We start from the raw sequence: 24,561 nt of genomic DNA, 5'->3' as shown, positions 1-24,561 counted from the left end.
CTACTTTTCTTCTGAAGGAGCAGCTGCTCTCATCAATAATTTCCTGAGGCAATAGTCCTGGAGTGTAAACAATATTTTATACGGATGGCAGTGGAACAAAATATGTTATTGCTGAAATTTGCGCACTTTACTGTGGAGAATGGATTTACCCTGTATAACACAGAACCAAATACGTTATATTTTCTGAATTCAATGAAAGGGTTAAGAGTTTCTATGTAAAAGAAGTTTCTGACTCAAAAATTAATAATACTTTTCACAAAAAACTTTATGGCATAGAATATGCTAAGCAATTAATACTACTAATCTTAAAGGTGTTTTTCCAACCAATTAAAATTAATATTTCATAATGTGATGCTGAATTTTTGCTTTCTTGAAAAATTTATAAACTCTACTGAAATGTTGACAGTTTTAGAGAGCTAATTTATTTTTTTTTAAAAGATGTCAATAGGCCATGAATTTAATTTTATATCTTCTGAACTAAAAAAAAAAAAACACACTTATAAAGACTTTAATCAAAATTAAAACAATTTTAATCATAATGTTGGTAGGTATCAAGCACTTTGATGGAATTCAGTTGACACTAGAAACTTTGAGATTTGTGTTTATTCATTATAGTCAAGTATCTCCACCTTCTTTTTCTCCAAATTTGATCTAATCTTGCTATGTTTCTTAAATTTATCATTCACCTTAAAGATATTCTCAAATAGGGTATTGAGTAGAGAACTGAGAAATAGAAAAGGAACAGCAAAGGTAGACTTTTGTAACTCTTTAATCACAGATATCCTGATATATATTGAGTTATATGTTAGTGGACTTAGAACTTGGAAATAAGCCTTGTGCTCATGTAGTTCTGTCCCCTGCTTCTAAGCAAAATAAAACACTACAAAAATATTGCTGGCATGTTTTTGCAAAAATTCTAAATTCAGATTAAAATGATGTAGCCTTTTAAAATAACTTTTCTTTTTTCCAAAGGCCTTATGTTAAGAAATATAATTTATTTCTGTTATAATTTAGATTAATTCTCATTGGCTAGTTTCTAATTTCTAATTTTAGTTTTGAGACCATCCTGAGAATATTAAAGATGAGCTAATTAAACATGAATTCCCCTCTTTAAATTATTGAGAAATTTAAATATCAAAGGTACAACCAAAGATTTTTTTTATTTCTAAATATTGTTGAATTAAAATATTTTTATTTTTTACTTTTTTTGCAGTTTTTGGCCTGGACTGGGTTTGAACCTGCCACCTGGCAGATGTGGCTGGCGCCCTACTCCTTTGAGCCATAGGCACTGCCCTAAAATATTTTTATTTTTTAGGCACCTTATCAAGAAGATGAACATAATATTCTTACTAAATTACACTTATAAAATGTGAAAAATGGTAGATTTGGTTATCATACTTTTATCTTCTTAAGCAATTTTGAGAACTAATGTATACCTTGAAGCATAGGTAAAAATTACTCTGTAATGAAAATATGCATTGCAAAATCCAAATGCAAATGATGAATTTTTTTTTTTTTTTTTTTTTTTGCAGTTTTGGCCGGGGCTGGTCTTGAACCCGCCACCCCTGATATATGGGGCCGGCACCCTACTCCTTGAGCCATAGGCACCACCCCCTGAAATTTGTTTTCAATATTATTTTTTTGTTTAAAATGGTCAACAGAGATGAATATATCTGGACTATCGTAATTTACAATTGACTACAAGTGGCAGAGGGTAGATTTCATAGATATTTTGACTAAGCAACTTTATAATGGAATTGTTGTAAGACAACATGTTTTACTTGTTTAAGAGAAAATTTGCTTTTTACTTTTATTACAAAGAATAGTGGAAAGGAACCTGAAGCCCATGTCAGGCTGCCTGTCCTTCCTCCTTGTTCCATTACTCACTAGGTGTTGTGGCCTTGGGCAAGTCACCTGGGAAAGTTTAATTTCATTGTCAGTAAAAAAGTAATTACCTGTGAGGATCACAATTATTCTATTCTGCATAAAAACAGAATAGTACTGATGCAGGACAAGGCAGCACCATGACTTGCTGCTTTAGCCTTGGAGGTATTAACCCTCCTGGGATGGAGGAACCAGCTTGCTGGAAGGGCCGGACACCTGCGTGGGAGATGCTGGAGCCTTGCTATCTCCTCCAAACGCACTTCTGACTGGTAAGTTTCATGGATGGCGCCTTGCTGTCTCCTCCATGTGCACTTCTGACTGGTGAATTTCCTGTCAGTTTCTAAGGCCTGAGAGTTCACTGGACAGCTGGCTGTAACTAACAAGACTCACACCCCTAGCAGAACAACCCCCCTGCCACAATATAACCCCCTGAGCAGAGAGCCCAAAGACAGACCTCCAAGAAGGAGCAGGAGAGCTTGTTTCCCTCCTGGGTTCTCTCTTCCAGGAGGTTTGGTTTTTATAGTTGTAGTAATTTTTGGTTTCTGTAAATAAATCATGACTTACCACTGATCCTGGTCCGTGGATTTATTCTTCAAATTGCTGAGGCCAAGAACCTGAAATTTCCATATCAGTACCATGCACATCACTCTCTATAGTACTTGCAATTCTTTATGATTTATATGTAAGTAGATAATACTTATTTTAAATGAATTGATTTCTTAAAGTAGTGTCCTCTACTTGAAAACATTATGAGGAACAACTGTTTTCATAAAACACTATTAAAAAATTATAACCCAATATCTTTCCTAACTTAGATGATTCTTTTTTTCACCTAAATTACAATGAATCAGTAAGGTTTTACTTTGTAAAGAATCAGCTCATGACCCAAGGACACAAAGGAAAATCACTTCTTAAGCACTTTATATATTCAAAATATGAATTTATTTTTATTTACTCACTGGTGAGGATCTACCACTATACACAATGTATATGAAATGTACATTATATTATATATAAATTTATAAATATTATTTCATTAATATATATCTATTTATGTAATTATAATCATGTATATATAACATAAATCTTTTTTTGTAGGCTTGAGAAGTTGTCATATTCTCATTTTATTACAATACAATACAGCAGAAGAGCATGGAGAGAGATAATGTGACCTAGTATATGAGAAGACTGGCATTTGAATCTTGGTTTCTCTTTTGTAAAACACATGCTTTTTCAAAAATACCATATTGTACCCATAGGTAGCAAATTTAGGCCAGTGAGGCTTACTGCAATGGAGTATGACTTAGTAGGGCAAGACTAAAATGCCAAAAATGCTAGAGTTGAACATATGTTAAGTGACTTAAATATCAATGTAAAAAAAACAAGCAGTAGGGTCAGTATGTAACAACTGACCTTTAAAACATTTATTAATGGTATTTGTTCAGTTATAAAGTTCCTGAGGCCGTTTTTAGCTATGGTGCATTTTAAATCTGAATTATAAAGATAGAACAGATCATTTAAGAATATTTGAAGAATGCATTAATAGCATCTGAAGAAGAGAGACTAGGTCATTCTACATGAAATATTTGTTACTAAGATGTAGTTTATTAATGTTAATGTGCTTGCAATTCTGTGGGTTAAAATGCACAAAAATTTTTACCTATGCTATTTCTAAAATAGGATGCCAGGTCTTAAAGGGTGTTTCTATCCCCACTTCAAGGATTTTCAGAAGATTCAACTGGTGAATTGGTAAAGTTATGTATATAATAAGTCATTCATAGAATGATATTCTAAGCATAGTTCTTAAACATTTCTCGTAAGCAATTTGTATCTAAGATGATCAAATTGACAACATTTTCATAAAGACTTGAAAGAGACTAGAAAACACACAACCTCCTTAAATGTTGTCCAAGATAGAATCCAATTAACCTTTTCTCCTGTATGTATTAAAAAAATCTTTTGAAGAGGTATACATCGGGGTCCTCAAACTGCGGCCCGCGGGCCACATGAGGCAGTGTGATTGTATTTGTTCTCGGGTTTTTTTTATTTTTTTTTTTACTTCAAAATAAAATATGTGTAGTGTGCATAGGAATTTGTTTATAGTTTTTTTTTTTTTTTAAACTATAGTCTGGCCCTCTAACGGTCTGAGGGACAGTGAATTGGCCCCCTGTTTAAAAAGTTTGAGGATGCCTGGTATACATATTAATTAAGAAATTACTTGATTGAAAAATATTGAGGAATTTGGAGAGATAATTTTAAAGAAATTTTGCCCTGGCTAAGGCATCATAAAAACTATTCATGTAACAAAAACATTTGTACCCACTTAATATTTTGAAATAATATATGTGTATTTCATTTTCCTAAAACAGAACAAGACTCACTGTGGTTTTAAAATGGATTGTTCTGAATTATAGGCTATTTCTCGAAGACCTAATAGATTTATGTAAGTTTATGCTTTATATCCCAGAGGAAATGTCATATACATGTCTCTTGTATAAAATAGGATGGTTATCAACTGCTATTATCACAGTGAAGGATTTTGCATGATTAAAAACATGAACTTTTGGGTCAGCCACTTTCTAACTCCTTCGACTTGGTAAAACGATTTGAATTTTCTAATGTTCCTGTGTATCTGTTTGTGAAATCAGATTTCTAATACCCACATGCCAATCATTCAGTAAATGTTAGCTATTGCTACTAAAACTACGGGCAACTCCTCATCCAGTATGACAAGAGAGGGAGGTCGCTAATTTCTAATGCATTTCCAAATGTTTCTGTTATTGACCACATAAACCATAAAAGAATAGTGAAATGGTTTTAATAGAAGATCTTCAATGTAAAGTTTTATGAAAAAAACTCATAAAGTGTTTTCCTCACATCTGTATGTGTTTACATTGTTCTTCTCACACAGGGATATAAAACTATATATCCATAGAGTTCCAATGGAGAACATCTAAAATAATTTTAGCAACAGGTGCAAAACAGCTGCAGTTCTATTTTGATAATGACAATGGCTGAGTTTATACTCTGTGACTCGCTCTGTCTTATACATTCTGATTTGACACTGATGTATAGGGAGAAAAGGAAATTAAATAACAAAAATCACATTTATGTGAATGAGGCAAACTTCAGTGCTAATGAGTATTTGACATAGGCAATAATAATTAAATGTCTAGTTTATTCTTTAAGATGACCATGAATTGCAGTATTAGCATTGCATCAAATAATAGCATAAACATATGCTAAAATTTATAAATTAATTCTTTTAGTAACAGTGCTATGTTGCAAACTTTGATTTAGATATTATTTTAGGCTTTAAAATTCCAAATAGGTTTAAGAGAAGGCATAATTTTTATATTGATACTACCGAAAACCCTTGCCATAGTTTTTTTTTTTTTTTTTTTTGTAGAGACAGAGTTTCACTTTATTGCCCTCGGTAGAGTGCCGTGGCGTCACACAACTCACAGCAACCTCCAACTCAACTCCTGGGCTTAGGCGATTCTCCTGCCTCAGCCTCCCGAGTAGCTGGGACTACAGGCGCCCGCCACAACGCCCGGCTATTTTTTTGTTGCAGTTTGGCCGGGGCTGGGTTTGAACCCGCCACCCTTGGTATATGGGGCTGGCGCTCTGCCCACTGAGCCACAGGCGCCGCCCCCTTTTTTTTTTTTTTAAGAAAATGTTTTCTGGTTTTAAAAGATGCTCCAAATCTGAGATTTTGTTCAGCATGCCTCAAAATGGGATATAATTGGTGTCAATGGCAAAAGTATTTATAAATATGTGCTATATACTGGTAGGGAGTGGAGGTGGTGCCAAAGAGGGAAAATGAATGAATTCCCTAAAGAACTTTCAATATAATTAAAACCACGAAGTGGTTTAAATAGTTTCTAGTGGCAAATCTGTGGACTTTAGAAAGATATTGGGTTGAATAATAACACAGAAACTGGAGAAGCATTCCTGTTTGGGAGAAGAAAGATAGTATCAGTGTTTGACATATAACACTGCAGGTGATGGTGGGGTGTCCTAAAGGGATTTTAGTGTGATGTGGTCTTTATAGCTGTTTTAATTCTGCTGGTCAACCCACACAATGATTCTGTATCTTATCTAATACATTATTCATGTCTTCAAATAATTCTTATTTGAAACTATGTGCCTTGCTTTATATTTATAAGATTTTCTGTTTTCTTTCTTCTGATGATCATTCTGTTTTAAGTTCTGGTCTTTCTGTCTTTTTAGTTCTGCTTCCTCTGCTGCAGTTCTTCTGCTTATTGCCGTGTTTAACAGTGTGTGAAGATTGCTGTCTGCAGGATGTTTCAGGTTTTATGGCTTTGCCTCCCCCTTTACTCCACTAGAATGTCATTTCCTCTGCACATGATGTGCCTTTGGGAAAGGAAGGAACTGTGCGACTGGGTCTGGGTTCTTTGCCATGGTTTGAGAAATGAGTGCCACATGGTTACAGGTAGAGTGCTTTGACTTTTCCTTAATTTGACATTTTTTTTTATATATTTACTTTTTCTTTTTCTTTTATTTTTTTTTAATTTATTTATTTTTATTGTTAAGTCATAGCTGTGTACATTAGTGCAATCAAGGGGTACAATGTGCGGGTTTCATATACAATCTGAAATATTCTTATCAAACTGTTTAACATAGCCTTCGTGGCATTTTCTTAGTTACTGTATGTAGGCATTTGTATTCTGCATTTAGTAAGTTTTGCCTGTACCCATTCTAAGATGCGCCGTAGATGTGGCCCCACCCATTACCCTTAATTTGACATTTTATTTTATTTTATTTTATTTTATTTTATTTTTATTAAATCATAGCTGTGTACATTGATATAATCATGGGGCATCATTCACTAGCTTCACAGTTTCATATTTACCAAGTTTCACATATACCCTTGTAAGATGCACCACTGGTGTAATCCCACCAATCCCCTTCCCTCTACCCACCTCTCCTCTCCCTCCCCTCCCTTTCCCCCTTCCCCCTATTCTTAGGTTGTAACTGGGTTATAGATTTCATGTGAAAACCCTAAATTAGTTTCATAGTAGGGCGAGTAAGTATTGGGTACTTTTTCTTCCATTCTTGAGATACTTTACTAAGAATATGTTCCAGCTCCATCCATGTAAACATGAAAGAGGTAAAGTCTCCATCTTTCTTTAAGGCTGCATAATATTCCATGGTGTACATATACCACAATTTATTAATCCATTTGTGGATCGATGGGCACTTGGGCTTCTTCCATGACTTAGCAATTATGAATTGGGCTGCAATAAACATTCTGGTACAAATATCTTTGTTATGATGTGATTTTTGGTCTTCTGGGTATATGCCCAGTAGAGGGATTACAGGATTGAATGGCAGATCTATTTTTGGATCTCTAAGTGTTCTCCATATCTCTTTCCAAAAAGGAATGTATTAATTTTGCATTCCCACCAGCAGTGCAAAAGTGTTCCCTTTTCTCCACATCCGCACCAACATCTCTGGTCTTGGGATTTTGTGATATAGGCTAGTCTCACTGGAGTTAGATGGTATCTCAAAGTAGTTTTGATTTGCATTTCTCTGATGAAGGAAATGTTTAAACCTGTTGTTTGGCAGGGTGATTCAGCTATCTGGCTGACTAGGCAGATAATACTTTTCTCATTCAAAACTGGCTAAAATTTTGAGCTTAGGTAAATTAGATATTTCTGCAAAATAGAGGAAAATTTTATTTCTCTTTTTCAGGTCATATTATTTTGTCTTCTTTTGAAGGATTTGCAAGCAATATTTACTTTATAAGGCACAGGGGATTAAGTAGAGGCTATAGGCCCAGATTTCATGATCTTGCTAGGACTGGTCTTAGAAACCATTGTGGAGGTGCATATTCATCTCATTGTGTCCTTACTTATTTCAGTGTTGTTATCCTTTCTCTGATGTCTCACCCTGTGTTAGTCATACAAGTACCACTGGGCATTTACAGATCCTCATTAGAGGATATAGCTGCCTTAGTCCATTCGGGCTGATGTAATAATACCATAAACTATGTGTCTTATAAACAGCAAACATTTATTTCTTACAATTTGGAGGCTAGGAAGTCTAAAAATCAAAGCACTGGCAAATTCAATATCTGGTGAGAATTTGTTCCTCATGAACAGGACCGTTTCACTGCATCCTTCCATGGTAGAAGGTTTCTAGCTAACTTTCTCTGGTCTCTTTTTCTGAAGACACGAAGCATATTTCTAAGGGCTCTGCTTTCATGACCCAATCACCTCTCATAAGCCCCATCTTCTAATTCTATCACATTGGGCATTAAGGTGTGACATGGGTTTTGGAGGGAAACAAGCCTTGAGACCACAGCACTAGCCAAGCCTAAATTCTTTAAGATCCTCTGAAGAGCTCATGCTTTACTCATGAGCATCACCAATGGAAGCGCAATGGATGTTCTCCTCCTTATCAGTTTTTCTTAGAAAATAAATTTCTTTGAATAGAAAATGGGAAAATGAAGATTTGAAAGACACTTTGGCAAATGTCGCCTAAAAATAGTAATTAGCAGTACTTTGAATTTTCTTGGATCTGATGAGGTAAATAAGGTAATCAGAAAGGCATCTTTTATATATACATATATATAGAGATTTTTTTTCACAGATAAATAATATGGCAAAAACTTTTGGCAGAAAAGATGAAATTATCTTAATTACCTGTGTTTTTCTATGTTCCATGTAATTCCCTTGTTATGTTATGTAGTCATTATTTCTTTGTTCTAATCACCACTGAGTCATTTATCTCAAACAGTCTACCTGACTGTATCTATCCATTGTCTGGTTGTCAGTCTATGTTGCACTTATCCTAACACCTTTGATTGATATTAGCAGCAGAATAAAAATGCCTTCAATCAATAATAACATCATGAAATATTAATTTACTGATTTAGCACTGAACTTGGTTACAATGAAAAATAGGAAAGTATTTTAAAGGACAAATAGAACCACTGATGACAAGAACACTTTCGTCAGTGTTGTAAAAGTCAATTATACTTTAATTTCTGAGAGATTTCTTTCCTGGGAGCTATATAATCTTAGGACACATTCTGTATTTTTATCCACAAATTGATCTTTGAACAAATATAAATTAATTTTCCATACTCCAGTTTTAATACAAACTAATGAAACATATAATCTTGTTTGCTAATACAGTAATATGTTTTCTAAGTAAATTTTAAATGAAAATGTTTTTCAATTTTGGATAATAATTTTTTTGCTACCCATTTATGGAAGATACATCTACTAGTGTTTTAGAAAAAAATGGCAACATAAGACTGTGGGATACATGTTAAAGTCTTTATATATAACCCATTTTACTTAGTACATATCTATTAATAAAACCAACTACACAATGAATATTTTTATTTTATTTTTCACGTGATGAATATTTATTGATAACACTGTCCAGGTCCCACAGAGAAACAAAGATGAATTAAAACACTATCTCCTAGATTTCTGTAGAAAAAGTACATAAACAATAAACTGACAATAAATTATCTATGATTTGGCTATTATTTAAACATAATCAAAATTGATAGGATGTTTAAAAGATGCCTTTCCATACTCTAAAGTACTAAGTTTAGATGCAATATCTTCTTTAAGATTATGGAAAATTACCATTTAATTTATTTGGCATTAAAACATTTTAAAGACTTGAGATAAATGATAGTTTAAAAATTATACATGTATGCCTGGGGCTTCAGGTCCTAAAATCTAATAAAAAAATTTAATGCTAAATAATTTTAAAATAAAAATTATCCACAGATTAATTAGTGACTCAAACTAATTATTCTGTACATTTTATTACTCCTGGCAGACAAATTGGTACCAAGTCAGCCTATTATAACTGAAGAGCAATTGTAGACTCTCACAATCTGGCTCTTTATAATGGAGACTGTCACATTCACTGATAATTTTATTTCTGCTTTGTTGGCTAGTGAAGCTGTGATACTCCAAAGCCAGCTTTGACTAATTTTTAGTCAAAAATATGTTTTGACTTGCCTCTATATGGAAATAACAAAGATTTTCAAGGAACAAAAGAAAGTAATATGCTGATTTAGTGGCTTAAAACATTTGCTTTGGTGCATGTCTGTGTTTGGTATGTTAGAGTTTAATGAAAGGAAGTACTATGTTAATGTAGTTATTTTTTTTTTTAAGACTGTTTTTAGGAAGTTATTTAGGGAATAGCCTATGATAGGCAACCTTAATCAAAGGGAGCTCTTAAAGATTAAATTTGAGGACAGGGTAAGTTGAAAAGTCAATTGTGTTCATTCTGAACTTGGTTCCAAATCATGGCAGCAATTATAGTTAGTTGAGATACAGAGGCCAAATCTCTGGAATACAGAGTTAAAACTTCAGCTCAGGTGAAAAGAGCTGAGACGAGGCAAGGGCAATATGAGAAGAATGGAAGGGAAAAGAAGCAAAAGAGGGCAGGCCTCTTTTCTCCTTTATTTGAGATTCCTTTTTTCTCCTTGCCTGTCAAACCCCTACTTATCCTTCAAGGCTTAGTGTATATCACTTAATGTCATTGTCTGTCCAAGCAGAAATGACTAATCTTTCTTCTGTATTGTCACCACAATCATTACAACCTGTATTTCTGAACTTGCTGGGAAGTTTTAGAGTTATTAGTCTACTTATTATCCCTCCTTGGTAATCAGAGGAAAAGTGTCTCATTAATCTCTGCATTTTCAGTTCCCAGAAAAATCCCTAATACATAGCAGTTGAGAAATAAAAACTTGTTTATATTTCTCCAGGAAAGCTGGTGAGTAGATTTCAAAATTCCAAATGGTGCGTAAGAGAGTTATAATTTTTCAATAATATTTGACTGAAATAAGTGTTATTAGAAAAGTAGTAGTGATTATTCCTTATAAATGAATAATACAGGGGGAGACCTAGAAACTCTGCTAAAAATGTCTTCCTTATCAGTATTTTGTAACAGAGGTCCAGGTGGTTTTAACACTAATAAAAAAAGATGAATTAGGGAACTTAACTTGGCCTACCATCAAAATTAACTTCTTTATGCATATCTCCTAAATTGAATTTAGCTGCTTTAACAATGGCTGAGTTGGATAGCCACAGCCTTTATTCCAGGGGCTGAGTCTCTACTAATAAGTGCTCGAGCACAGGTGAGTAGAGAATAAAAGCATGTTGAGGGCAGAATATTCCAAATGAGAGAACAAGGATGATCATATATGGTTAATTTCCTTTCATAAGCTCACTAATTAGATAAGTAGTTATCCCCTTAAGAAGTATAATGGGACAGAAGCTATATTTCCTAAAAAGGGGAATTTCCCACTGATTTAAGGAAATGCTTATTGAAAGCACTTAGATATGATGGCTTGGAGCACACAGTTACAAGATGGAAAAGAAAAATTATATTGTATTTAATTCTTAAACAGGAAGCCAAATAGTATAGGGTTAGGTGCATAAGCTCCAGAGACCATAGTACTACTCTGAATTCCAGATCCACCATTTGGCTATGTGATATTAGGGAATTTATTTTGTTTTGCTGAGAGTCAGATACTTCAACCTAAAAACGGAGGTAAGAATATCTACCTTTTAGTGTTGTGAAATGTGTACAAAAGAATTAATCTTGTCCAGACTTAAGCCTTTCAAATGAAGAATCTGATGAATGGTTTTCTAACTGGGGTGCAGAATGCTCCTCAATAACATTTTTATGGTTTTCTAGGACCCTAACGCAAGGCCTGACTGCCTCTTGTCAATGTGGTGTGTTGAAGAAGTGGGTTCTTCTAATTAAGTCAAGATGGCAATTCCCCAAAGCTGTCTGTTTTCAAGATTGTAGGTATTTCATTTTCATTCTGTTGTGATAAAGAGGAATGTGGTGAAGATGATCGGAATTACCTTCCATTATGAGCTTGTTAATTTGTCTGATGTAATTTCATAAGCATTTCCTTGGAACACTTCCAGAAATTTACAAAAGAGATCATCTTCTAGTTCAGGCTGCTACACACTGTAAAACACTACTTAATTTAAGATAGTAAGTATTGTAGCTTATATAAACATACATAAAAACAAAACATAGTGGGTGCCAGGAATGGTGGCTCATGCCAGGAGTCCTAGCACTCTGGGAGGCTTAGGTGGGTGGATTTTTTGAGCTCAGGAGTTCAAGACCAGGTAGAGCACAAGTGAGAATCCATCTCTACTAAAAAAAAAAAAAAAGTATAAAAATACCTGGGTGTGGTGGCCCATGCCTGTAGTCCCAATCTCAGAATTGCTTTGAGGTTGCAGTCAGGTATGATGCCACAGCACTCTAACTTGGGGCAACAAAATTAGACTGTCTCAAAACAAACAAACAAACAAAAAAACACAAAAGCAAAAACAAAACTTGCTAGAAAAATGTACATTTTTAAAAACTCATTGGCAAGTATGTCAGTAGCCAAGAGTAGATGAAAATATATTTAGCAGAGGTCATTCTTGTATAAGGTGGGATAAAGCCATGAAAATAGGATAAGTTTATTATTATACTTATTTTATCAATCACTTGTTCAATAGCAATTTATTAAGCATCCATTAAGTACCAGGCACCAGTCTAATCAGTGAGCTAGAAGAACAAAACCTTTTTCTGGAGGAGCTTATGTTATAAGATCAGCATATATTTGGAAACTTCAGTAGTATTTTTCCCCTCATTATTTTTTCTGAAAGGTTATTTATTTCTCTCTATATTTTTATTTCTTAAAAAAATTAAATATAGCGGTGCCTGTGGCTCAGTCGGTAAGGCGCCGGCCCCATATACCGAGGGTGGCCGGTTCAAACCCGGCCCCAGCCAAACTGCAACCAAAAAATAGCCGGGCGTTGTGGCAGGGACCTGTAGTCCCAGCTACTTGGGAGGCTGAGGCAAGGGAATCGCTTAAGCCCAGGAGTTGGAGGTTGCTGTAAGCTGTGTGAGGCCATGTCACTCTACCGAGGGCCATAAAGTGAGACTCTGTCTCTACAAAAAAAAAAAAAAAATTAAATATAGTCCCTGTTTTCATAGTGATATGAAAAACCACTTTAATTGTATTCTATCAATTAAATCTATTAATTTTTAGTAAATTACACTTATCGATTTTCTTGACTGGCATGTATAATCTGTACTCAGGAACTGATATGATATTTTATTACTAACGAATAATAGCATAACATTTACTTCAGTAGAAGTTGAATATTAAATGTACACCATTTTCATTTTTTGAAAACTGGTAAGCCTGTAATATATATGTGATGATCCTTTGTAAGTCAAATATATGACTTACTCAAATGTCTATTTCTCCATTCATTTCAAATGACAAAAGTATGTCTTTCAACCTTTTCCCACTTATTTTACTATAGTAAAAATGCTTTGTATGCAATACCTCTAGTCTTGGCAAAAACAATGAAGGATTTATTGTTGTCCTCTTTCTACATGAGGCAATAGAGGCTTACAGTTATTGTACAACTTGCCCAAGGTCATACAATTTATATATAGCAGGTCAAGAATTTAATCCAGATCTATGTAGATTAAATTTAATATCTAACTACATTATTTTACTACCTCTAAAAACTTGAATATGTATTTGGAGACAGCTTTTTAACTAAGGTCTACAGCATAGTTTGACAAATTTTCTAAGAGTATGTCACATGAAAGAAAGATACCAAATATATAAAGATAACCCCCAACAGCCTCAGGTAAAATAAGTTATTTTATTTGTATTAGATATATACAAAAGTTATTTAATTGCATTATGAGGCACATTCATAAGGCACACAAACTTTTTGACTTAGGCTATGATTATTGCTATATGTTATATTAGACTGAATTTAAATTTTTAAATTAAATTAAATTTCAGTGCTATAACATATTTATTTTTAAATAATTGTTTGGATAGAAATAATTTCAAGTTTTCAGGAAAACTTCAAGAGTAGTATAGACTATCTATATATTCTGTAGCAATATTCACTGATTGTAAAATTTGGTCATATTTGTTTTACTTTGAAATATTTGAGAATAATTTTCATATTTTTTCTCTTTACCCCTAAATACCAAAGGACATTGATTAGAAAACTGGATTAAAGACAAATATGTGATCTAGGTGTTAAAAATTTTTACCGAAGGAAGGATATGTCTCAGTAACCAGCCAGACTAAGGAGTATACAACTTAATAGTATTATTCTCAGTTTGGAAATAGTGGTCACTGTACCCTTGCACTTGTTATGACAGCCAGTCTTTATTGCTCTTGTCCTTCAGTGACAGAACTTAACTTCAGTCACCACATTTATGGGATACCACTAGCTAGTTCCTTAGAAAACTCTGTTGCTTAACTGATAAATTCAAATATTCTTACCTCATCACAATGAGAACATTCTAGACTTCTTCCTTCTCATTTAGTCCCTCCTACCTTTTTCCTACCCTAGATCTATGGCTTATTATACTCACAAATAATCTCAACATTACTTCATTGTTTTTCTGCTTTGTCAACCTAGAAAAATCCCCAAACTAAGTAAATCCAATTATCCACTTTCTTTGTACTTAATACTGTGCTTTGACCACAGATGCAAAGCAGATTGCTACTATGAATTCACGATCTTGAACTTAATCTGTATTCTCTTCAATGCAAGGCAAGCCTACTCATTAATTTTCCTTTGGTCACTGTGACTATTAGAATGTTATCATTTTAGTTTTCAATAAATGCTGGTAGTAAAAACTGGATAGCCACATGCAGAAGAATGAAACTAGACACTTATCTCTCGCCGTCTACAAAAATCAAGTTAAAATGAATTAAAGACTTAATTTAAGACCTGAAATGATGAAACTATTAAAAGAAAACATGGGAGAAATGCATGGTTTATGCAAGGATTTCTTGAGCAATACCCTCAGAGAAAAGACAACCGAAGCAAATTGGACAAATGGTATCATGTCAAGTGAAAAATCTTCTGCATAGCAAAGGGGGCAGGACTGCAGCACTATTCAAAATAGCCTGTATCCATTTGACAAGAGGTTGATAACTAGAATATACAGGGTGTCCACGAACATTATGGGCACCCTGTATAAGAAGCTCCAATAACTCAATAGAAAAAAATCAAATAATACAATTAATAAATGGGCAAAGGATACAAATAGACATTTCTCAAAATAAGACATGCACATGGCCAACAGGTATATGAAAAAATTCTCAAAATTATTAGTCAGCAGAGAAATGTAAATCATCTCAGCCCATTTAAAATGGCTTTTATCAAAAAAGCAAGAGCACTGGCTGGTGAGGATGTAAAGAAAGGGGAACACTTGTATACTGTTAGTGGGAATATAAATTAGTGATACCACTATGAAGAACAGTATGGAGGTTCCACACAAAAATAGAAATAGAACTACCATCTGTCCCAACAATTCCACTTCTACGAATATGTCCAAAAAAAAAAAAAAGAAAAAGGAAATATCTGGACTTCCTTGTTTACTCCAGCACTATTCAAAGTAGCCAAGATTTGGAATGAACTGAAGCATCCATCAGTAGATGAATGGATAAAGAAATTGTAGTATATACACAATGGTATATTACATAGATATAAAAAAGAATGACATTCTGCCATTTGCAACAACATAGATGGAATTGAAGAACATATTATGTTAAGTGAAATAAGCCAAGCACAAAAAGACAAAATTTACATGTTCTCACTCATATGTGAAAAGTTAATATTAAAATACTTGATATTATGGAGACAGAGAGTAGAATGATGGTTACTACAGGCTGGGAAGGGTAGCAGGGTGTGTGTGTGTGGTAGAGTGGAGATAATTAATAGGTGCAAAAATATAGTCAGATAGAATGAAAAATATTTGCTAGCACAAGAAAGTGACTAAGATGAACAATAAGTTAGGATATACCTTAGAATAAGAGAATGTAATTAGAGTATTCCTAACAAAAAGAAATGATAAAGGCTTGAGGTAACGAATACTCCAGTTGCCTTGATTTGATTAATACACCTGCATCAAAATATCACATATATCCTATAAATATGTACAACTATCAAGTACCCATAAAAAATTAAAAATATATTTTTAAAAAAGTAAATAAGATAAATTATTCATAAAATATTTTATTGTCTTGTAGGTCAATAGACATACCTAGTGGTCATCTTTATTCTATTCTGCAACTTCAACATCTGCCCTTATACAAAATCTTTCCTATTAAAATTTAAATAGCTATACTTTAACAAAGTAGGCCTTATGGATTAAAGATTCTCAAGTGCCTCTACCCATATATCCCCAATTCATCCTTATTAAATTCCTAACAATAGCATAGGAATTTTGACAGCTGAGAATTCTACCTTTTCTGCAGTTATGCTACTCTTAAAATTAGGTCCTGAGTTTGTTTCTCATTACAATCACCTCTCAAGATACAAAAGATGAGACCTTCCTTAAACTATGACACAGAAGACCTCTGGCTTTCATACTTTTTTTTACACTGATAATTGGTTGTCCTGATGCTGTCATTTTTCTCTCTGTAGAGCATTATTGATATTCTGTACCAGCCAATCCATTCCACAGTCCCTCACAAGTATTTTTATATCTCTCATTTACTAAGAAATGCTATACAAGCCAGCACATCCCCATCAAATGAGATGAACATGGGATAAACATTCTGTTCTTCCTGGGTAGAAATATGAACAAACACACTCCTGTAGCACATCAGAATTACTGGCTTCATACCCACCAGCCATGGTTTGTGGACAATCTAGCCTGGAATCTCATGCAATCAGCTTCCTAAGATCATTTTCATTACCAATTGTGTGAGGCTGACTCAACCATAAAAGCAGAATCTGAGACAGAAATACAATTATACATTATTTTCCAAGAGAATGCTTTTCTCAAGAACCCAGTAAAGGAGAAAGGGAAGCAAAAAAACAAAGATGAAAAAGCTAAGCAAGGATAGAGTGTAGGCTTGACTTAATTTTTTAGACAGGGTCACACCTCAGTTATCTCCAACTATAGGCATGAACACTGGCCTTTTCTTCTCTGCATTAGTCAAACACTGATTCCAGTTACTGTAAATGTGAGATGCCACATGAAATCCTCCAAAGAAGAAAAAATAGTTGTTCACAGCCATTACAGTAGTCAGTCAAAAGATGGGGCAGCAGCGGTAATCCCGAGAAAGGGAAAATACCAGAACCAATATTGTACATACTGTGTGAATTATTGTGAAATTTGGGAAAACACAAAACTGATTTATGGTGATAATGATGATAAAAGAATGGAAAAAGCAGAATTTAAGGTAATTTTTGGTATTGATATGAATACTTTATATTTTGATCTCTAGTCTTCCAGAATTGGGTATGGGCTGAGAATAGGAGATGCAGAAAATGTCAAATATTGGATAATGGCTTTTTGTACACAGGGTAGAAAGAAGGAATCTTTTGAATTGAGAAAGATAATTTTGACCAAAGACTCTACCTAAATTATGGGGAAAGTCACTTTCTTACAACCACCCCCAATCTAACATATTCATTTACCCTACATTTGTTGAGTTCCTTTTAGGTATAAGGTCTTTTCTATTTTTCTTCTTCATCTTTCCTTTAATTTTAATTTCCATTTGCTTCTATATTTCTCTATTTTTCAGTTTTCCTTTCCCCGCTTTGGATCCCGATTCCTTTCAATCATTTTATGTTGTCTTAATGAAATGTGATCACATTGAGTAAGTCCCATTGGAGCCACTCCTTATAAAAGTGGCTCCACTTTTATACTGTATATCACTTAAGTTTAAGCAACCAGCTTAAACAATTCATGCTTATCTCCTGGGACTCATAACTCACTTACGGCCCTGCATGTTAGAATCATAACATTTACAGCTCATAAAAGTGTCTGTGTCCACAAGTGATAATTTATTCCCCAAACTATTTTACTATAAACTTAACTTTTTACAAAAACATTTGTTTTAGTCATTTCATGTATTCTCAGCATTGGTATCAAAATATAAACTGTGCTGTTGTTTGCAGCAAAAGGAAAATGTTACAAACTTGTGATGAGAAGAAGACTAATAATACAGAATTCACAAATTATTATACTTTATGAAAAAAGACACTGTCATGTGAACAGAAAGATGGTTTATCTTAAAGTTCCCTAGTTGCCTTTCATATCCATCATGAAGAAATACGAAATAAAAAATTTTAAGCAAGAACCATAAAGTAAATATAAAGAAATTGCAAAAGTAACTTTAAACTATCTTTGCTATTTTGATATAAATGCCTAAATTTCAACTGAAGAAAAACTTGTGGGATATTCTGTAAGGAAATAACACAAAGAGCTTTTCATAGTGCCAGCAATTACGTTGATTCCTGGCAGCTATCAATTAAAATTGATGTCCACTATAATCCTGACTGATGTTTAATGCCAATCATCTCCAACTTATTTTGGTTTAACAAAGAAAAAGGTTTTACAAAAATGTATTTACCTGGTTGACAAACCCCTTTGCATTTTCCCTAATTGAGAATCTGCTTTTGACATGTCTCTATATCTTTTAATGTTTTTATTATAATATTCTGCTCTTTATTCTCCCTCTTTTTTTGCAGTTCCCTCTTCAACTTCATATTAACTATGTGCAGCGAAAACTTGATATCTTAAGTACAGGAAAAATATGTAGATGCTATAAAAATGTACATACATACACATATGTTTCTCTATTGCAAAAGAATGAAAGAGAGAAGGTAGATGGAGAAAAAGAGATTGCAAGGGAATATGGGGGAACTAAATTTTACTTTTCTTTTTTAATTTGCTGAACTATTTCATTCTTTTTTATGGCTGAGTAGTATTACACACCCACTCTCACATGTATGATGTATCACACATACACACACACCACATATTTTTATTTACTCATCAATTGGTAGGCACTTAAGTTAGTTCCATGTCTTTGCAAATGTGAATAGTGCTGCAGTTAACACATGAGTGCAGGTGTCTTTTCTACAAAATGACTTGTCTTCCTCTGGTAGTGGGACTGCTGGACTAAATGGTAGATCTACTTTTAGTTCTTGGAGAACTCTCCACACTGTTTTTCATAGGGATTGTACTAATTTACATACCCATTTACATATGAGTTACCTTTTCACCAGCATCTATTGTTTTTTGACATTTTTAATAATGGCCATTCTGACAAGGGTAAGGTGGTATTTCATTGTTTTAATTTGCATTTCCCTGGGGATTAGTGATGTGGACTTTTTTTAATATATATATTTGGTGTCCATTTTTCTCTCTCTTATTTTAAAAAACGTTCATGTCTTTTTCTTAATTTCAAAATATTAATGAGTACAAATATTTCAGTTACATGGATAACTTTCATAATGCTTACATTATGCTTTTAGTGTGCCCATCACCCGAATAGTCTTTATTGTACCTGATGAGTAGGTTTTTACCTCACTCCTTCTCCCTTCTCCCTCTCCCCTGCTTGATTTCTGATGACCTTTGTATCTCTTTGTGCGCATGTGTCCCTATCAATTGGCTTCCAGTTATTAGAGAGTACATGTGGCGCTTTTGTGTTTTTCATTCTTAAGATTCTTAATGTAGAATAATGGTCTTCAGTTCCACCCACATTGCTACAAAAGACATTATTTCATTCCTTTTTATGGCTGAGTAGTATTCCATGGTATTCCCACAATTACTTAATCTATTCATGGATTGTTGGGCACGTAGGCTGACTCCACATCTTTGCCATTGTGAATTGTGCTGCAATAAACATTTCAATGAAGGTGCCTCACTTTTTAATGAGTTTCTTTTTTTTTTCCTTGCTGATTTGTTTGAATTCCTTACAGATTCTGGATATTAGTCTTTTGTCAAATGAATAGTTTACAAACATTTCCTCTCATTTTGTAGGTTATTTATTTACCCTATTGATTGTTTCTTTTTTTGTGCTAAAGTTTTTAGTTTAATTAAGTCCTGTTTGTTTTTGTTTTTTGTTGTATTTTCCTTTGGGTTCTTAGTCATAAATTCTTTGCCTACCCTAGGCCAATAACAAAGATAGTTTTTTAAAGGTTTATTTCTATAATTTTTATGGTTCCAGGTCTCACATTTAATTCTTCAATCCATGTTGACTTAATTTCATGCATGGTGAAAGAAAGGAATCTAGTTTTATTCTTCTGTGTAAGGTTATCCAATTTTCCAGCACCATTTATTGAATTGTCCTTTCTCCAGTGTATGTTTCTGTCTGCCTCAAATAAGATCTGTTGGCTGTTGCATGAATCTTTAAATTGCTTTGTATAATCTTGAAATTTTAACAATATTAATTCTTTTAATACATGAACATGAAATATATTTCCTTTTCTTGTGTTTTCTTAAAGTACTATCATCCATGGTTTATACTTTTATTTTTTTAATACTTTTCCTTATACAGATCTTTAACATCATTGGTTAAATTAACCAATTTATGTATTGGTATTTGATATTGGTATTCTAAGGTATTTTATGTCTTTTGTAGCTACTGTATGTGGGATTGCTTTCGGGATTGCTTTCCCTTTCAGATTGTTCATTGTTGGCATTGAACATCAATAGCATTATCTAAATGCTATCAATATTTTTATGTTGATTTTGTAATTTGCAACTTTACCAAATTTGTTCATCACATCTATGTCTTCTTTTTGTAGAGTCTTTATTTTTTCTAAATATAAAACTATGTCATCTATGAACAAGGTTAATTTGACGTCTTCCTTTCCAGTTTTGATGCCCTGCATTTCTTTCCCTTATCTAATTACTGTGCCCAGGACTTTTAGTATTACATTGACTAATAGTTGTGAAAATGGATATTCTTGTCTTGTCCCAGATCTTAGGGGAAAGGCTTTTAATTTTTCCCTATTCAGTATAATGTTAGCTATGGGTTTGCCATATAAGATCTTTATTATTTTGAGGTATATTCTTTGTATACCTAGTTCGTTTAGATATTTTATCATAAAGGGATGTTCAATTTTATCATTTTTTAGCATCTATTGAAATGATCATGTGTTTTTTCTTGATTCTGTTAATTTGATGTGTCACAGATACTTATTTGCATATATTGAATGACTTTTCATAATTGAGATGAATCCTGTTTGACAAGATCAATGACATTTTTTTTTTTTTTTTTTTTTTTGTGGAGACAGAGTCTCACTGTACCACCCTCGGGTAGAGTGCCGTGGCGTCACACGGCTCACAGCAACCTCTAACTCTTGGGCTTCCGCGATTCTCTTGCCTCAGCCTCCCGAGCAGCTGGGACTACAGGCGCCCGCCACAACGCCCGGCTATTTTTCTGTTGCAGTTTGGCCGGGGCTGGGTCCGAACCTGCCACCCTCGGCATATGGGGCCGGCGCCCTACTCACTGAGCCACAGGCGCCGCCCATCAATGACATTTTTAATCTACTGTTCAATTTGTTCAGATTTTTTGCATCTATGTTCATCATGGATACTGGTCTGTAGTTTTATTTTGCTGTTGGTTTTTTTTAACCTGGTTTTGGTGCCAGGGTAATGATGGCCTTATATAATGAGTTTGGAAGTATTCCCTTGTCTTGAGCTTCTGTGATGTGTTTTAGTAGAATTAATGTTATTTCTTCTGTGAAGGTAAAATTCAGTGGTGAAGCTATCAGGCCCTGGGTTTTTCTTTGACAGGAGACGTTTTACTATAGTTTTGTACTCATTTCTCATTATTGGGTTGTTCAGGTTTTCTGTTTTTCATGGTTCAATCTTGGTAGGTTGTATGTGTCCAAGCACTTATCCACTTCTAATTTGGAACATTTGGTTCTTTATAATTATCTCTAATGATTCTTTCTATTTCTGTGGTCTCAATCGTCTGTCTCCTTTTTCTTTTTTTTTTTAAATTATGTCAGAAATACATAGATCATGAATACATTTATGCATATGTAGGGTTCAATGTGTTGATTTTTTAAATACAATCTGACGGGCTTACATCAAACCAATCAACATAGCTTTCGCTTCATTTACTTGATTATTGTGTTAAGACATTTATAATTTTGTTTGAATCTTCTGTTTTTTTTTTCTCAATCTAGCTATAGGTTTTTTCTTTTTGAAAATAACAACTTTTCATTTTGTTGCTCTTGTATATTGTTTCAGTCTCAATTAAATTTGTTTCTGCTCTAATCTTTATTATTTCTTTCCTTCTACTTTTTTGGGGTTTGGTTCATTCTTGTTCTTCTAGTTCCTAGACATGCTTAAGTAGGTTGTTTATCAGAAGTTTTCATACTTCTTTAGTGTTCATTGTTATAAACACCTGTCTTAGCATTGCTTTTACTGCATTCCATAAATTTTATGTTGTATTTCCATTTTCATTTGTTTCAAGAAATTTTTAAAATTTCTTTCTTACTTTCGTCATTTGACCCATTAATTGTTTAGGAGACTGTTGTTTAATTTCCATGAATTTGAGCATTTTCCAAGGTACCTCTTCTTATTGATCTCTAGATTTATTCTAGAATTTGGTTAATTTATATTCAGAAGAAAAATTCTTGATATAATATCTACTTTTAAAAATTTGTTTCAACTTATTTTGTGGCCTAAGATATGGTATATTCTGGAAAGCATTCCATGTGCTGATGAAAAGAATGCGTGTTTTGTGGCAGTTGGGTAAAATGTTCTCTAAATTCTAGTTATGTATTCCTTACCTCTTCTCTTTGTTGATTTTCTGTCTGGATGATCTGTTTATTACAAAGAGTGGAGTGTTGAAGTCTGTTAATATTCTTGTATTGCAGTATACAAGAATTGAATTTGTTAATGTTTATACTTAAGGGTTCTGCTTAGGGGTATAGATATTACAATTGTTACATCTTCTTGCTGAATTGATCTCTTTATTTTTATATAGTTACCTTCTTTGTATCTTTTTACAGTCTTTGAATTGTAGTCTATTTTATCTCATATAAGTATAGCTTCTTTTGCTCTTTTTTTGATTTTTACTTTCATGGAATATTTTTTTCCATCCTTTCAATTCCAGTCTATGTGTCTTTTTCTTGCAGGCAACATATACTTGGGTCTTGTTTCATTAACCATTCATCTGTATTAGGTATTTTATTGGATAATTTGGTTAATTTATATTCAGTGTTATTATTATTTTAATTTCAAAATGTCATGAGAATACCAATGTTTTTGTTTACATGATTATAATACTTGAGTCATGGTTATAAGTGTGCCAGTCAGCCAGATTGTGTTCATGGTACATATTAGGTAGGTTTTTGCCCATCCCTTTTCCTCCCTTCCCTCTGCTTTATTTTCCTCAGGTTTTACTTCCCTTTAAGCACACGTATGTGTTTCAGTTAGTGCCAATTCAATAGTGAGCACATGTGGTGTTTGTTTTTCCATTCCTTAAACCAGTGTTTTTCAACCTTTTTTTATCTCACTGAACACATGAACCTATAGTTAAATTGTTGCAGCACATTTAAATTGTGTCAATCAAGAAAAAAAGAGTAAAAAACAATATGGTTACTGTGCTCTGAACTTCATTTGAAAATAATTTGATCAATGATCTTTAAAATTTTTCACAGTACACCTAAGATCTTCTCATAGCACACCAGTATGCCATGGCGCACCAGTTGAAAATCACTGTCTTAGGTACTTCATTTAGGGTGATGGTCTCCAGTTCCATTCAAATTGTTGTAAAAGGCATTACACCATTCTTATTCATGGCTGAGTAGTATCTTATGGTATAAATATATCACATTTTGTTAATTCACTTATAAATTGATGGGCACTTGGGTTGATTAATATCTTTGCAATGTGAATTATGTTACAATTAAGCATTTGAGTGCAGACATCTTATCGAAGAAATGACTTTTTTTCCTTAGGGTAAATACACCTTAGTGGGATTGCTATATCAAATGTAGGTTAATTTTTAGTTCTTTTAGATATCTTTATGCTGTTTTCCACAGATGTTGTACTAATTTGCAGTCCCAGCAACAGTGTATAAGTGTTCCTTTCTCTCTGCATCTATGCCAGCATCTATTATTTCTGGACTTTTTAATAAAAGCCATTGTAACAGGGGTAAGGTGATATCTCATTGTAGTTTTAATTTGCATTTCCCTGATTATAAGTGATGTTGAGCATTTTTTATATGTTTATTGGTCATTTGTCTATATTCTTTTGAAAAGCTTCTGTTCTTATCTTTTGCCCACTTTTTAATGGGGTTGTTTGATTTTTTTCTTGCCAATTTGCTAGAGTTCTTTGTAGATTATGGTTATTAGCCCTTTATTGCATATATCACTTGTAAATATTTCCTCCCATTATGTAGGTTGTCTGTTCACTTCATTGATTGTTTTCTTAGCTGTACAAATGTTTTTAATTTAATCACGTCCCATTTATTTATTTTTGTTGTTGCCTGATTGTTTTGGGTGTCTTCCTCATAAAGTCTTTGTCTAGGCCAATATCTAAAAGAGTTTTTGCCAATGTTTTCTTTTAGAATTCTTATGTTTTAATGCCTTACATTTAAATATTTTATCCATCTTGAAATAATTTTTGTCAGTAGGGAGAAATAAGAGTCCTGTTTCATTTTTCTTCATATGGCCATCCAATTTTCCCAGGACCATTTATTGACCAGGGCGTCTTTTCTCCAGTATATATTGTTGCTTTTTCAAAGATCAGTTGGCTCTTTGTGGATGGTTTTATATCTGGGCCCTCCTTTCTGTTCCATTGGTCTATGTCTCTATTTTTGTCCAGCACCATGCTCTTTTGGTTACTATA

This window comes from Nycticebus coucang, chromosome 7, assembly GCF_027406575.1.
Source record: "Nycticebus coucang isolate mNycCou1 chromosome 7, mNycCou1.pri, whole genome shotgun sequence".
NCBI classification, from domain to species: domain Eukaryota; kingdom Metazoa; phylum Chordata; class Mammalia; order Primates; family Lorisidae; genus Nycticebus; species Nycticebus coucang.
The sequence above is the reverse complement of the archived record's forward strand: the minus strand, read 5'-3'. Positions refer to the sequence as shown.